This window comes from Alligator sinensis, unplaced genomic scaffold, assembly GCF_000455745.1.
Source record: "Alligator sinensis unplaced genomic scaffold, ASM45574v1 scaffold386_1, whole genome shotgun sequence".
Classification (NCBI taxonomy): Eukaryota; Metazoa; Chordata; order Crocodylia; family Alligatoridae; genus Alligator; species Alligator sinensis.
Window position 1 is genome coordinate 1,520,903 of NW_005841996.1, and position 16,692 is coordinate 1,537,594.

Consider the following 16,692-nt stretch of genomic DNA (forward strand, 5'->3'; position numbering starts at 1 on the left):
CTTGTGCCTCCCTTCCCTCTAGACTAGTAGCCATCTTCAGCTACTTTCATTTTTCATTATGTAAGTTTTAAGTACCTTCATTTAAGTCCCTTCCTCTTCCCCGCTTTTCAATTGAAGATTTGGTTATTTTGACTTTGACAATTATGGGCTTTTCCCCAGGAATATCCTCCCACTTATGAGACTTGATTATTGCTACCTGCAACCTGCGTTTAGGTTTCTGATCTATCTGCTTTGAGTTGCTTCTCTTTTACGCTGTTCCAGGGTGAAATTTATTGCATTTATTTATTGCATCAGTTAAAATGAAATTTAAAACATCTTTTAATTTTTTTAATCCAGCTTTCATGTTCATTATTCATGGGCCAAATATATACCTGGGGTAAAACTTTCAACAATTTAAATGAGGGATAAATTGAGCCCGCTATTGTATGGCTGAAGCTGTGTGTCATATGCAGTTTTTTATTGCTTCTGAAGTGTGTATTAATAAATCAGCACTGCAAGAAGAAATTTCATTTAAGAATCTTAGATTCTGATGGCATTCTGCATGAGTGGGGGGAGAAAGAGAAAGACTACAGCATGGGCTGTATAACAGCACAGTATCAGCCAGGGTTTCTAAACTGCACTGTGGGCAAATAACTGGTGATGCCACTTTCTGGGGTGCAGACCCAGACTACCAGTTCTGGGTCTGTCAGTACCAGTTACCTCCCTTCAACAGCCATCTCAGCTGGCTGATGTATAGGCATAAAGATTGGAGTAGAGGTTCTACCTGCTCTCCACTTTTTCCTCCCCATTCTCCACTCTTGCATCTGTTGGGACTATCTGGGTTGCTTTCCTACATTCCCACCAAGTGCCAACACTAACATTTTGGCCTGCCTAGATACAACACTCAGAAGGAATAAGGAAAACTTTCAGTCTCAGTTAGAATCTAGTCCTAAGCAAATATGGAACAGACTCGAGTCTGGTTTATAAACTGCCAATAAGAATATATAAGAATTTCACAAAATATAATAAAAATATTCAGAGCTCAAAATAGGAGTAATGAAAATGGAGGTGGTAGATTCTTCACTGAGAATGGGCTGCCACTCAGGCTGTCACAGTGTTGGAACAGAAGTTGCTTTGCTTAAAAATATAGAAGACAGAATGTCCTTAATACCTAACATCCTTTTCAGAGAAACACCACGCACTAGAATCACTGGGGTTTTAGTTTATTTCAATAGCATATTTTCTGTTCTGTTCTGTTTAGCAAATGTCCATAATAATCTCTCTGGATACCTGTATCTCTCTCCTATAGACTTGGGCTGATAGAGTCCTTTAGAGCCTGGAAGTCTCTTACATAGAAAAAACAGGGGTCTTGGTTGGATATGGTAAAATATATTACTCAATGCACATTCATACTTTTGAAGAGCTCAAATGTATAATTGTAAGGGTGAACATAGGAACTTCCATAATGGGTCAGACTTAAGGTCCATCAAGTCCATAATCCTGTCTTCCAACAGTGGCCAGCACCAGTTGCTTCAGAGGGAAGAGTAATCAGCAGATAATCACCTCAATACATCTAATAGTTAGGGACTGGGTTATGCTCAGGAACATTTTATAGTCCTTCTTCAGTTTTTGTTGTTGTTATTTAAGATGTCTGTGCATATTCTTGTTATCCTTCTAAATGTCCAGCCTCTTTTTGAACCTTGCTAAGTTCTGAGCCTGAACAGACTCCTATGGCAGTGAGTTTCACAGTCAAACTATTCTGTGCATGAAAATACAATTATTTTAGCAGTTCAGAATTTGCCATTTTATAATTTAATTGCAGGCACTCTTCTCATTTTTTTTCTTCTGCTGTGTTATAGCATCAGGAGAGCGCACACTCTGTTCTCCCTTCTCTGTACCATTCTTTGTTATATATACTTTTCTCATGTCCCTCCTAAGTTAAACAATGCTATTCTTGTCAGTCTCTGTTCATATGAGTTTTACCAGGCTATCAATCATTTGCATCACCCTTTTGATGTGCCCTAATTCTGTAATATTCTTTCTAAGATTGGGTGAACAGTACCGCCTGGAATATTTTAGGGGTACACACGAGATTGATTTATAAAACAGCATTGTAATAGTCTCCTTATTTTCTCCACCCATTTATTATGTATCATGTATGCATTGCTTTGTTACATTGGGTGCACTTTGATCAGAGGTTTTCTATAGGTCCCTTTCCTGAACTGAGACAGACAGTTGTAAGGTGCATGACTACTTTTCTTTCTTTCTCCAGTGTGCATTACATTATACTTTTGACATTATACATTACACTTCATTTCTCATCATGCTTCCAGCCCAGCTAACTTGCTGAAGAACTTAAAGAGCTTTAAGAACTCTTAAATTCTTCACAACTCCCTCTGGTCCTGACTAATCTATATAAATTGGAGTCATTTGTAAGTTTTTCAATCTCATTTTCTCCCTGCCCTTTTGAGATCATTAGCAAATACTAGGGCTGTACGAAGCTTCAGTCCCTGATTTGATTAGGTGGAGATTTGGCCTGATTCAATGGCCGAATCTTCAAATCTGAATCAAATCAGAGGACCTTTTAATCTCTTTGAATTGAATCGGAACCCTCCAAATTGATTCGGAGAGATTCGGACAGATTCAGTGATTCGGACATAGATACAGCTTTAAATGTTTCTTCTACATACCTCTAGGTAGCAGGGGCTCTGAACGCTGCAGTGCTGGGGCAGATGCAGCATCCTACAGAAGCATGGGGGGCTCCCCCGTGTGCTCGGCAGCAGACCCAGAAGTGGACCAGGAGCACTTCCGGTCCACTTCCTGGTTCACTGGGGAGCGTGCAAGGGGGGCACCTCCCTGGCTCCCTGCACCTCCCTGGCTTGGTGACTGGTGTTTCCTGGGTCTCGGGGGGCACCCAGGGTCCCTCTGTGGCTGATCGCCCAGTCGGAGGGCTTAGGCAGGGGGCCCCCCAGCACGCTACCTGGCAGATCCATAAGTGGACTGGAAGTACTTCCAGTCCACTTCTGGGTTTGCTGCTGAGCACACTGGAGAACCCCCCCATGCTCCTATGGGATGCTCCATGTGCCCCAGCACTGCAGCAATCACAGGCCTCAAGGTACATAGAAAAAAGCTTTGAAAGCTGTGCCTGTGTCCGAATCTCTGATTCACCGAATCAGCATCGAATCTTCAGATTTGGATTCGGCCGAAATGAATCAGGGACAGTGATCCAAAACAACGGATTGAATCACTGTCCCTGATTCAGGCTGAATCCAAATCAAATAGGGCCCATTTCGCACAGCCCTAGTAAATACATTTGGTGAGATTTGGGTGAGAGGACTGCATGCATGCTTAGTAAATTTGTGGATGACACCAAACTGGTTGGAGATACTGGAGGGTCCAGGACTAGGATCCAGAATAACCTGGATAGACCAGAGATGATCCAAAAACAATCAGATGAAATTCAACAAGTACAAGTAAAAAGTCTTACACTTGGGATGGAATAACTATGTACAAATACAGAGTGAGGAATAACTGGCTAAGCTGTGGTACTACAGAGAAGGAGCTGGGGGTTACAGTGAACCATAAAATTAATATGAACCAAGAATGTGCTCTTATTCCCCAAAAAGCCAACAACATACTGGGCTGTTGTAAACAGCAGTATTGCTTGCATATCAAGCAAAGTGATTCTTCTGCTTTATTTGGCATTTGTGAGGCCTAACCTGGAGTACTGTGTCCAGTTTTGGGCCTTACACATCAAGAAAGATATGGACAGATTGGAAAGAGTCCAGTGCAAAGCAACAAAAATGATTAGAGGCCTGGGAAGCATGAGTTATGAGGAAAGACTGAAAGAACTAGGGCTATTGAAGGCTGAGGTCGGATTTGATAACCAGGGATTCTGTTTTTTTCTGATTAAAAAAAAATCTCTAATTTTTGGTTGAAAACAAGTAACCCTAAATCCATGTTTTTCCATGATTAAAATGAAACACCGCTATATAGAATCATGGAAAAATGTGGATTTTAGGTTACTTTTTTAAATCTTAAAATTGGGGATTTTTTTATCAGAGAAAACCAGGATCCTTGTTGATAACAGTCTTCAAATACCCAAAGGGTGGGTAGAGGATAGAGGGTAGAGGATAGAGATGATAGAGACAGACTATTCTCTGGGGCAACAGAGGAGCTGACTAGGAGCAAAGGTCTCAAATTGCAGCAGAGGAAATTTAGACTGGATATTAGGAAAGACTTTCTCAATATGAGGGTTGTTAAGTATAAGAACAGGCTAGGCAGAGAGGCTGTAGAATCTCTGTCCTCGGAAATTGTTAAGAGCAAGTTAGATAACCACTTGACTGGGATGATTTGGTTGGAATGATCCTGCCTACAGCAGGTGGTTGGACTAAATGACCTCTTGATGTCTCGGTAAGCCCTACATTTCTATGAACATGAATCTTCACACAGAATTTTAAGGAACTTTCTGTCTTCTTACCAGCTTTTAATTCATGGCAATTCCTTGCCTTTAACCCTCTGATTACTCAGTTTCTTTAGTAGCATCGTGCATGGGACTTTTTCACAGACCTTTTGAGAGTCAATTCATTTTCCTTTATCCGCTACTTATATGTTCAAATAATTTGAAGAAGTGATGACTGATGTGATTTCCATGAGGTGACATGATCTATACTTGCAGAAATCTATTGATTAGACCCCCACATCATATCAGAAAAAAAGCAGTAAATCACCAGGCCCAGATGTTATGCTTTCTTCTTCTGACAAAACTATAGAAAGTCCTGCTAAAAACTGTGGCACCTACATTTTTAAAAGTTTATTAAAGTGAGCCAGGGAATTGCAGACCAATGGGCAAATTAGTTGAAAACCACATTAAAACAGAATGATAAAACACCCAGAAGGTAATGATAAGAGCCAATTGATATTGCTGCCATTGTTCAGCATTATTACTGCTGCCATTATGATGGTAAAATTACAATACTGACTTCCATATTAATTTCAAAACAGAATCTTGTGACAATAATAGCCAGGGCTAGTGGACAGTGAATTCTCCCCCACTTGTTGGCTGTCAAGGTTTCCAGCCTCTCCAGCTACAATGACTAATTAGTTTTAGTATTTTTTTGAAATGTGGACAGATTCCTTTCCACAATCACTAGTTCCAGGAACACAGCCAACATACATAAATGAGGCCAGCATTTACTACAAATAATCAGAATGAATTTATAGCTAAGGCAGTTATAAAGCAATCCAATACATGAATTATAACTGAAGAATGGATTTGAATAGGTTTTTAGGGGTTATGATATGACCCGTCTTCATTTACAACTAAGCATGGGCTCTAAGGTGGTCAAATATCTTCCATTTCATTGGGAACATGCTTCATATTAGGCTAACCATGCCTAAATTGATACCTGAAGATGCAGGTATCAAATTTAGGCACAATTGGTTAAAATGCATCAATGTATGTGTAGACGTAACCCGGCAATAACTTTAGTGCTGGGCCTGCCCAGCCACTAGGGGGCTGTTCAGAGCCCAGCCCCAAGGCTCCTGGATGGCTGCCTCTCTTACCCCAGGGCTGGGCTGCTGTCTATAAAGTTTTCCACTTGTAAGTGGGGGTTTTTATTGTTGGTGGGTGAGGACAGTGGTGGAGCTGCACTGTTTGTTGAGGGGGGAGGGGAGAGAGATGGCGGTGGGGATTGTGAGGCTAATGAAGATTTTTGGTTTCACATATGTGCCTGACCTGACAGTAGTGCTGGGGGTGGGCAGGGGTAGGGGGTGTATGGGTGACAGGGCAGCCAGGCTGGAGTGGGGAGTGCAGGCAAAGGGAGTCAGCCAGGACCTCCCGCAGCTGGTGCTCTGGCCCCTGCTGGTGAGTGCATGGCCTTCCTGGTGCCTGGGTGGGGGGTGCCTCCTGGGGCCTGCAGGGCCAGCACCATTGCTGGCAGGGGCCAGGCTTGAGCAGTGGGACACTGGGCATTGCTGACAGAGGCAGGGGCATGGGGAGGCAGGGTAGGGAAGGAGGGAGCTGGCATGTGCTGCCCCAGTGCTGGGTATGTAGCTTCTGGGCAGGGAAGGGGCTGGCCAAGGATAAGAGTTCCTAAGATGGCTGCCAAGTGCTGGCAGCTGGGTCTGGCTTTAACATGTCTGCCAAGTGCTGGCAGCCATGTGGCCAGAGACCAGAGCTCCCAAGGGGCACATGGCAGCATTGGAGGGATTTGGGACTAACTTTAGACCCAAGTCTCTGCATGTATAGACACCTGCCAAAAATCACTTAATGAATGTTAGTTTAATGCACATTAAATTTAGTCATGTTTCTTTGCACATGTAGATGCACCCAATTTCCTTTTTTCCTCATGCTGTTCCTCACCATCCCACATGAGGTTCAGCCAATCTGGGGAAGGAGAACTGGATGCTAAGGATTATGGGAAGCTTAAGACTTCCTAAAATGATCACTTAATGGATTGGGATCTGGACATTGCCAGTGAAAGATCTAGATTTCTGCAATTCCTGAATGTGGGACTTTGGCACCTAAGCAAAAAATGTGGGACATTTATAGACATACTCTGTCAGGTGGGGAAAGTGCTTTAATTAGTGAGCCATGCTAACTAAAATCACCTAAGCATCACATGTATCAGTGTCTCTGTGCTGAAAAATGGTGGCAGGGCCCTTTGAACTAAAGGTCATTGAAGAAGCTTCAGATTAAAGCACCCCGCTGCCATTTTTCAGTGCAGGGATGCTGATGCATGTGGCACAGGGGAATGCTGCAGTGCATCAATCTCCACGCTCCAGCAGACTTGATTAATTGTGTCTGCTCTGACGCAGCCTTGCTGCATGTCTATAGGAATCCTTGGATTCTCCAGATCTGTTGCTGCTTACGCCTTGAGCCACCTACATGTTTAATGTTAGTTCCCCAGATGCCTAAATTTTTGCTTTTCATTATGACTAGAAGCATCTTTGTCCTGAGCTTGCTAAGCTGCTTCCTGGCTATCTCATTCCTCAGCCTAGTTGGAATCCACAAATTAGATGTTTCCCTACCTTTCCCACCTGAGGGGCTCAATCTGGTAGGAATTCTCAAAGTAAACCTATTAGATCAAGCTCCAGAGAAGGTCTGTTCTCATCCTCTAACACAGTGGTTAGCGCACTCACCCCTCACTCCACTTCTGAGAAGGGTGAAAAGAAACCCTGACACATGTAGCAATGGGGGAGGGGTGGTATTTCTTCCCAGTACCCATGTAGCAACCAGAAAATCCCAGAAACATGGAGAAACCAAACAACCTCTTTATCTGGACAGCCAGAGCTCCCCTTTCTGTATTCTCTGCATAAACATTCTCCTGCTACTGAACCTGGCCCTCTCTAATATCCACCTGCTCCAGGCTGTAGAATTCTTCTCATAATCTCCCAGCTATCCCTTTTGTGTTATGGGGGCTCTTGGGCTGTTGTTTTTACAGAGCACTCCAGACATAGCTACTTCTTGAAAACCTCCAGTGATGGGGATTCCACAACTTCCCTACATAGTCCACTCTACCACCTCACTGTTCTAACAGTGAAGAAGCTCTTCCTGAAATCCAATCTAAACATAATTGACTGCAACTTCAAGCCATTAGTATGCATCCTACTCCCTGCAGCAACAGAAAATGGGGGCTGTAAGCACACCACTACATCCATTGTCTAAGCTCTATGTTACAACCAGATCTGCTCTGACCCTACTGAATGGGACATGAACACCGCATGCCCCCGGAGGTTGAGGGGGCATGGCGATGACCCACAGGTGTCATCGTCGTCGGTGTTGGCAGTAGGGGCATGGTGGGGGCAGTGTTGGCAGTGGCCAGTGGTGATCGGAGACCGTCCACAGATGCTGCCGGTGGTGTGTGTGTGTGTGTGGGGGGGGGGGTATGTGTGTAACGAGCGGCGATTGCCCGCTGGTGCCACCAGCAGCATTGGTGGCACTTTTCTCAGAGGGTGCACCACCAATCTTAGGGGGTTCATATGCACCCGCATGCACCCCCTATGCGTTGCCAATGGAATGGGATGAATGCCTTAAGTATCTAGAACAGGGATTCTTATAATTACAATACAATCCCACTCAGATCAACAAAACCAGACTCAAACCTCACTCTGACCTGCCATGATACCAACTCTGGGACAAGAGCAACAGAATTACTCTGGTTGTCACCTACAGCCCCCAGCTGGAACACCTAAGACACATCATTAATGACCTCCAACCCCTCCTGGGAAAGGATGACCATCTCAAAGTAGCCTTCGGGGACAAACCTGTCCTGGCTTACAGACAGGCTCCCAACCTCAAACCGTGTCTCTCAAACAACAGACTAATGAACTCTCATCCTCAGCAAGGCACCAGGCCTTGAAATACCGCTTCCAGCCTTACAATCTAGGAATCTATGACCCCCTTTAGGTTTACTGGTCAATTGCTTTTCTCTCCTACTACTGCCCCCCCCCCCCCCCCCCCCCTCACCTCTCCTTGTCTTTTGTATTCTAATTTCTCTCCCCTTCTTATACTCGGCTTTCTACATGTCTTTTCACAGCATCTGATGAAGTGAATATGGGTTAATGAAAGCTTGTTCTCTCTCTATATGTATCTTATTTAGTTAGTCTGTAAAGGTGCATATCTACCCTGGTTCTCACAATATAAATCCAGCAATTTCAGATGGGAATCTATAGCATGCAAAAATTCTGATCTGTTGTGGTCTTTCAGGGCATGTCTCCACAAGCACACATGTGCAGTTTGCGGTGCCTCAAAGCCATCTGAGGCACTACAAACCTTACACGGTGCATGTGCAACTATGTGCCACACTGCTAATTCACAGTGCAGCAGGGTTTTTTTGACACTGGGAGATCCTGGTGTGCCCTCAGAGTTCTTGTCAACAGAAATTATGTTTGCGCAGTCAAGAAATGAGTGACCCTTAAGAGCTGGCATTTTCTAGAGTACTTTGAATCTAACAAGGGGTGCCTTGAGTCTAATGATGGGACCCTTTTCTAAACCACTGTTTTAGACATTGCATTGATTTCAACTATTATCTATCTCTGGGCTCGTAAGCTCTATTATCATTGAACCTAGAAAGACTATGAGAGGCTTGCTATAAAAACTGGAAAATAAGAAAAGGAAAAATCTTTGTTTGAACATATGAAGTCAAAAGATTTACACTGCTGTGATTGAAAGGAAAATTTGGTCCATGATGAGAAATTCACTGTAAGCTACTGGAGGACAACAGGACTATACAGCATGGGCTTATAAGGTTTAACACACAAACTTGATTTTCTTTTTTGATTGAATTACAGATCAATGAATGACAGAAATTGAAGAGGGGGACTGTAGCTGAGTGTCTCAAAATGCTATTTATCAAGATTGTACTTGCCAAATCATTTCAAATGTCCCTTTTTTAAGAATACCATCACATAAAGTGAGAACTGCCTACAGACTCACAGAATGTAATGATAAATTGCAGAGAATTCAGCTGTAGAGTGAATACTGTGATGCTTCAAGTACTGATGTTAAGTACAAACTTATTTAATGTCACTCTCAATGATTTGGAGGAGGAAGTACAGAAAACTTCTGTCTCAGGTGGTAGTTTCTTTTCCCCAGCATGCCTACAGATCTTCTGCGGAGAGAATAATTCCCCTCTTATGGATGGGTTGGAGGCAGATGGAGCTATTATTTTCAGTTAGCCAGAGGATAGGGAGCCTGCCAAGCAACTTCCATAGTTTCAAAATAGCATCAGTGTAATAATCCTAATATCTTGTGTGCAAATAGAGCAGAATTATTTTCACTCTGCGGGTGACTAAAGGGCAACTTGAGACTAATTCTGAGTTTCCTGAATAAAGTGTAAGACTGCTTCTATTACCCACTGTGGGCATGCAAGTGCCCCCATTATAGACATAAGACCTGTGAAAACAATGTGCTGATTTCTTTCAGATCACGAAATAATGATTTTTCTAACTACTTGCCCCTCCATTTCAGTCGCAAAACTGAGGGTACTGTGCCCATACTGAGGCATGACACACCTGATCTGTCCCCACTAACCCCCAAACATGAATAGGTATAGCCACCTTGGTGCTGTGCTTAAGTACAAAGAGGTCCTGCCTTTTGGAAGACATTACTCCTGCATATACCATTCTGCACAAATATGTTATGCTGCTTTTGGTTTGGGAGGTAGTGTGGATGCAGCAGACACACTGCACTTCTATCTGGCATTTTCTGGAGTTGTGCTGAGGTGTCATAGATGTACATCTTAAGCTAGGGACACAGGGTGCCTATACATATGCTCCAACATGTTCTAATTAGAACATGTTGGAGCAGACTCGATTAATTTAGTCTGCTCTGTGTCATAATTAGAACACTCTAGTATCACCACAGGGGCACATGTATAAGCTCCCATGTGTTTAAAAATGGCCACTAGCATACATTAACTAGAGCATGTTGAATAAGCTTTAGTTAAAGCATCCTGCAATCATTTTTAAACATGTGGGGGCTTAATACACATGATGCGGCAGCATTTTAATTAGAGAAGCTCTCCAGAAACCGCTCTAATTAAAATGCCTCCCCCACCCCCGAGCACGTGTATAGGCAGCCAGAAATTATATATAAACTAGTATAAGTGATTGGAAACCAGTTCAAATCTGTAACACAACAGAAGTTCAGTGCACATAAACCATTTTCAAAATGGCCAAAACCAGTTTAAGATAACCTGGATGGATTTAATATCAGACTTAACTAATTTACATTAAATCAGTTTATTGAATTTCTGTCCCAGATCTCTTCCAGGTTCAAGTTAACTCTCAGTCCCCCAGTGTCCCAGGGTGCTTTTGCACTTCCCCTGCAAGCCTCCCTCAGAGGGTGGTTGGGTTAGCTGTGGCCCAAGTTATCTGCTCCAGCCAAGTAGGGAGGTACCTCCTCACTTCTGGCCTGGGCCACTGCAGGCATGTGTCTGCATTTTTGGAATCAAAACTGAATGTCTGTTCACTTGCTTATTGGTTCAATCTATGCATCTTAGATTAACCGGTACACAAATGAACAGAGCCTGGGAAATAATCAAGAAGCCCTTGCACAGTCACAGAACTATGATGTTATTGGAATAACAGAGACTTGGTGGGATAGCTCACATCACTGGAGCACTGTCATGGATGGGTACAAACTGTTCAGGAAGGACGGGCAGGGGAGAAGAGGAGGAGGAGTTATATTTTATGTAAAAGAGCCATATGATTGCTCAGAGCTCCAGTATGAAACTGGAGATAGGCTTGTTGAGAGTCTCTGGGTTAGGGTCAGAGGGGACAGCAACAAGGGTGATGTCATGGTGGGGGTTTGTTATAGACTACCAGACTAGGAGGAAATGGTAGATGAGGCTTTCTTCAAACAGCTAGTGAAAGGTTCCTGATCACAGGCCCTGGTTCTCATGGGGGACTTCAATCATCCTGATATCTGCTGGGAAAGCAATACAGCAGTATGCTGTATTCAGGAAGTTTTTGGAGAGTACTGGAGACAACTTCTTGGTGCAAGTGCTGGAGTGGCCAGTTAGGGGTGGTGCTCTTCTTGACCTGTTGCTCACAAACAGGGAAGATTTGGTGGGGAATGTAGTAGTGGATGGCAACTTGGGCAGCAGTGACCATGAGATAATTGAGTTCAGAATCCTGAGGAAGGGAAGGATGGAGAGTAGCAGAGTAAGGATCCTGGACTTCAGAAAAGCAGGCTTTGACTCACTCAGGGAACTAATGGTTAGGATCCCCTGGGAAGCCTGTCTGAGGGAGAGAAGAGTCCAGGAGAGCGGGGTATACTTTAAAGAAGCCTTACTGAGAGTGCAGGAACAAACCATCCCAATGTGCAGGAAGACTAGCAAGTATGGCAGAAGACCAGCTTGGCTTACCAGGGAACTCTTCAGTAAACTAAATCACAGAAAGGAAACTTATAAGAAGTGGAAACTTGGACTAATAACTAGGGAAGAATATAAGCATTGCTCGGGCATGAAGGGATGAAGTTAGGAAGGCCAAAACGCAATTGGAGTTGCAGCTATCAAGGGATGTGATGGGTAACAAGAACGGTTTCTACAAGTATGTCAGTAGCAAAAGGAGGATCAGGGAAAGTGTGGGTCTGTTACTGAATGGGGAAGGCAACCTTGGGACAGAGGATTCAGAAAAGACTGAAGTGCTCAATGCCTTTTTTGCCTCAGTCTTCACAGGCAAGGTCAGCTCCCAGACTACTGGATCAGGAAACACAGTTTGGGGAGGAGGTGAGCAGCCGACAGTGGCAAAAGAACAGGTTAGGGACTATTTCGAAAAGCTGGACATGTACAAGTCCATGGGGCTAGATGGGATGCACCCAAGGGTGCTAAGGGAGTTGGCTGATGTGATTGCAGAACCAGTGGCCATCATCTTTGAAAAGTCATGATGATCAAGAGAAGTCCCAGATGATTGGAAAAAGGCAAACATAGTGCCCATATTTAAGAAAGGGAAAAAGAGGATCCAGAGAACTACAAACCAGTCAGCTTCACCTCAGTCCCTGGAAAAATCATGGAGCAGATCCTCAAGGAATCCATTTCTAAGTACATGGAGGAGAAGAAGGTGATCAGGAACAGTCAGCATGGATTCACCAAGGGCAAGTCATGCCTAACCAACCTGATTGTCTTCTATGATGAGATGACTGGTTCTGTGGATACGGGGAGACTGGTGGATGTGGTTTACCTTGATTTTAACAAGGCTTTTGATACAGTCTCCCACAACATTCTCGTAGGCAAGCTAAGGAAGTACAGGCTGGATGAATGGACTGTAAGGTGGATAGAAAACTGGCTGCAACATCGGGCTCAGACGGTAGTAATCAATGGCTCAATGTCTAGTTGACAGCCAGTATCAAGTGGAGTGCCCCAGGGACTGGTCCTGGGACTCATTTTGTTCAATGTCTTAATCAACTATCTGGCAGACAGCATAGAGTGCACCCTCAGCAAGTTTGCAGATGACACCAAGCTGGGGGGAGTAGTAGATATGCTGGAGGGTAGGGTTAGGATTCAGAGTGACCTAGACAAATTGGAGGATTGGGCCAAGAGGAATCTCATGAGGTTCAACAAGGACAAGTGCAAATTTCTGCACTTAGGATGGAACAATCCCACGCACAAGTACAAGCTGGGGGCTGACTGGCTGGGCAGCAACTCTGCAGAAAAGGACCTGGAGGTTACAGTGGACAATAAGCTGAATATGAGCCAGCAGTGTGTCCTTGTTGCCAAGAAGGCTAATGGCACACTGGGCTACATTGGTAGGTATGTTGCCAGTAGGTCAAGGGGAGTGTTTATTCCCCTCTATTCAGCACTGGTAAGGCCACATCTGGAGTGCTGTGTTCAGTTTTGGGCCCCCCTACTACAGAAAAGATGTGGGCAAAGTAGCAAGAGCCCACCAGATGGCCACAAAAATGGTGTGGGGGCCTGGGACACATGACTTATGAGGACAGGCTGAGGAAACTGCATGTATTTAGTCTAGAGAAAAGAAGACTGAGGGGAGATTTAATAGCAGCCTTCAACTACCCGAAGGGAGGTTCCAAGAGGATGGGGCTGGACTTTTCTCAGTGATGACACATGACAGAACAAGAAGCAACCATCTCAAGTTGCAGGTTAGATATCAGGAAGAATTTTCTCACTAGGAGTGTAGTAAAGCACTGGACCAGGTTACCCAGAGAGGTGGTGGAAGCTCCATCCTTGGAGGTTTCCAAGATCCAGCTAGACAAAGCTTTGGCTGGGATGATCTAATTGGGGGTGGTCCTGCTTTGAGCAAGGGGTTGGACTACATGACCTCCCTTCCAGCCCTAATTTTCTATGATTCTATAAGATTGAATTGATTCAGCCTCAGGCTTTTTGGCTGTCCATACTTAGCCCTAAAGATGAGCTGTTTTTTTTCTGGCTTCTGATCAGCCCTGATATTGGATTCTGGAGTCAGGACTTCATTCATTATTATTTGGTAATGTACAAGTCAAAAGTGTATCCAGCTGACATTGTCAGAGCAGTAGTGGATAAACAGTTCTAAACAGAAGCATTCTGAATGTTTGGTAACTTCAGGGATTTATATCTACTGAAAATTAGTATTATACACCACATATTAAATAGATTAAATCCCATATGATAGATCTAAAATATATCAATGCTAAACATCATTGCATGGGTATGTTTCTAAAAGGGTCTCAGAAAAATCATCTCTTGAAACAGTACTATTTATTGTTTGCATCAAAGATGTGAAAGAAGAGCAACCTCACTGCTGATACATTTTACAGATGACATAAAGATTGGTGAGGGGTAAATAAGGATGAAAACACATCTCTCTGTCACAGAGAGATCTTGTTTGTATGGTAAGCAGGGTAAATGCACTTTAATATGGCCAAATGCAGGGTGATACATCTAGTAATTAAGAATTTAGGTTGTATGCTACAGGATGACATAGGCCATATATTACAGGATCACATGGCTAAACAAATCCAAACTGAAAAGAAAATGCATATTATCAACAGTGACAAGAATAAATCATTGGGTCATCAAAGAATATGATGGTTTCTCCATCACTTGCAATGTTTAAATTGAGAACTGATATCTTCCTAAAATATATAATCTAACCCAACCACAAATTATTGGGTTTTAGCCAGGAATTACAGGGCAAATGTGGCCTGTTATGTAGTAGGCCATATGAGAAGACAATAAAAGAGGACGGGAGTAGGACTTGTGAAATGTGAATTCCATTCTTGGATCTGTTACTGGCCTGCCTGCTGACCATGAACAAGCCATTCCCTGCTCCATATTTCAGTTTGCCTGTCTCTAAAAGCAGATATTGGTAGTGATCTCTTAGGTAAAGGACTTGGGGATCCATGCATAAAAATCTGTCTATAGCAGGTAAGCATTATTATTACTTTGGGCCTTAACGTACATTGATCAGCACTTGTGCGATAGAAGTAGTATGTGACAGACAGTACAGAAGTCAAGCAGAAAACATTAGGGCTTTCAGGAGACTGTTTTCTGAGGCAAGAAATTATGCACTTGTTGTCAAAGCAATTAAGAAAATAATTTGGAACTCACTGGGTGCTCATTTGATTCTTTGTGAAAGTATGGAGATAGGAATGATATTAAAGCAATGCTGTATGATTCTGATTATAAATCTATCTTTTTTCCTTCCACAGGAACCATAAAAATGACACTAAATTTAAATGCAGGGTTGACCTATAATTGAGCGCCCTGACATTTATACTTGCAGGGCCAGATTTTATTCTACCTATTAGGCATCTAAGTAGACTTTGTTATGAAATACAAGTCTATTCCATCCTGCTCAAGTCCCTGAAAAACAGTTAACACAAAAGGTAAGTATTCTTCTTTTACACTGCTTTTCTGTGATTCAGTCTTAAGACCAAGATGATAGCATGCTACAAAAGTAGATGTATTAATGGATTTTATGGACTTCAACAGGGTGGAACCGAATCACACTTCAGCAACTAAATCCATTTAGATACCTAATAGAGGGAATAGATTTTGGCCTGCAGTATTTTTGTGTGTCTAATAAAAATACTAGGTCAAAATTTTTAAGTGCTTTTATTTTAGTATTTTTAGTGCATTTAAACCATCATTTTTCCTTGGTTATGTAATAGAAGTTGTAAGGGATTCTTTGTACTAGTTTGTAAGAACATCAGTTCAAAATCTTCACCTGTAGCTATACATTATATTCAGAAAAATCTGTTTTTCCTAAAACTGAACTTGAAAATATGGGATTGATTTATATGCAGGGTTGGCTTATAAATGAAACAATACGGTATGCAGATCAAGGGGAATCAGTAGACTACTCAGGAGATGAATAAGAAGGTGCCTTGTGGGAGCCCCACACAATCTACATCTGATAATGTTATGGCTGATATCAGAGAAAGAAAAGCTTACACCACCTGGACAAGTATCAGTGTGCCTGTTGCAATGGACTCTCAGACCTGGTAATATCTACCATTCCTTGGAACATGGAAAGCAGTCTGGTTCTAACCAGTCACATCGGTATCACTAACAATGAAAGACTAGATCCAATGGAACTCAAGGTCACCTACATGGGCAGATCTAGAAGTTTGAAAAGCAGGGTGCAGATGGTGTGGGGCATAAAACATTTTCTCCAGTTAAAGAGAGACTAGAAACTTTACTAGGGGTCCAGTGCTATATTATTTAGTTTAAGATCAAAGCAAAACAAATACAATGTTATTGGAATGTTCACTAATTTACTAGATAGTACGTTAAGCTTAAAAAACATAAACTCGGCAAAAATGGTCAAAATAGTCAAAAGACATTGTTTCATTAGATTTATAGTCATCATAGTTAAATGTATGTCTCTTCCTCAAATCTGTAAAACAAAATCTAGTCTTCTTGAGTGTCTTGACAGTGCCTCCAGTTCTTCACTGTCAGTCATGTCTACATCTGAGTTAATATGACTACACCTGAGTTCAAGTTTTTAGCTACAGCTAAAAACTAGGGGCTGTGCAAAGCTTTGGGTGCTGATTTGATTTGGAGGAGATTTGACCTGTTTCGGTGGTTGAATCTCCAAATCCAAACTGAATCAGGGGACCAATTAAACGGTCTGAATCAATTCAAAGCTCTCCGAATTGATTCAGAAAAGATTCGGAGAGCTGGACCCAGACTCCATGCTGGCAAGTAGGGGGCAGAGGAGGGGAGGCTGGAGGAGGGGGGAGGGGACCATGAGGGGACCCCCGCCAGG

The 16,692-nt window shown here is 42.9% G+C and overlaps 1 protein-coding gene across 1 annotated transcript in view; it reads right to left on the reverse strand.

Annotated features, from left to right (window-relative positions):
• GABBR2 (gamma-aminobutyric acid type B receptor subunit 2) overlaps positions 1–16,692 on the reverse strand; it is a 984,392-nt gene that overhangs the window by 27,828 nt on the left and 939,872 nt on the right.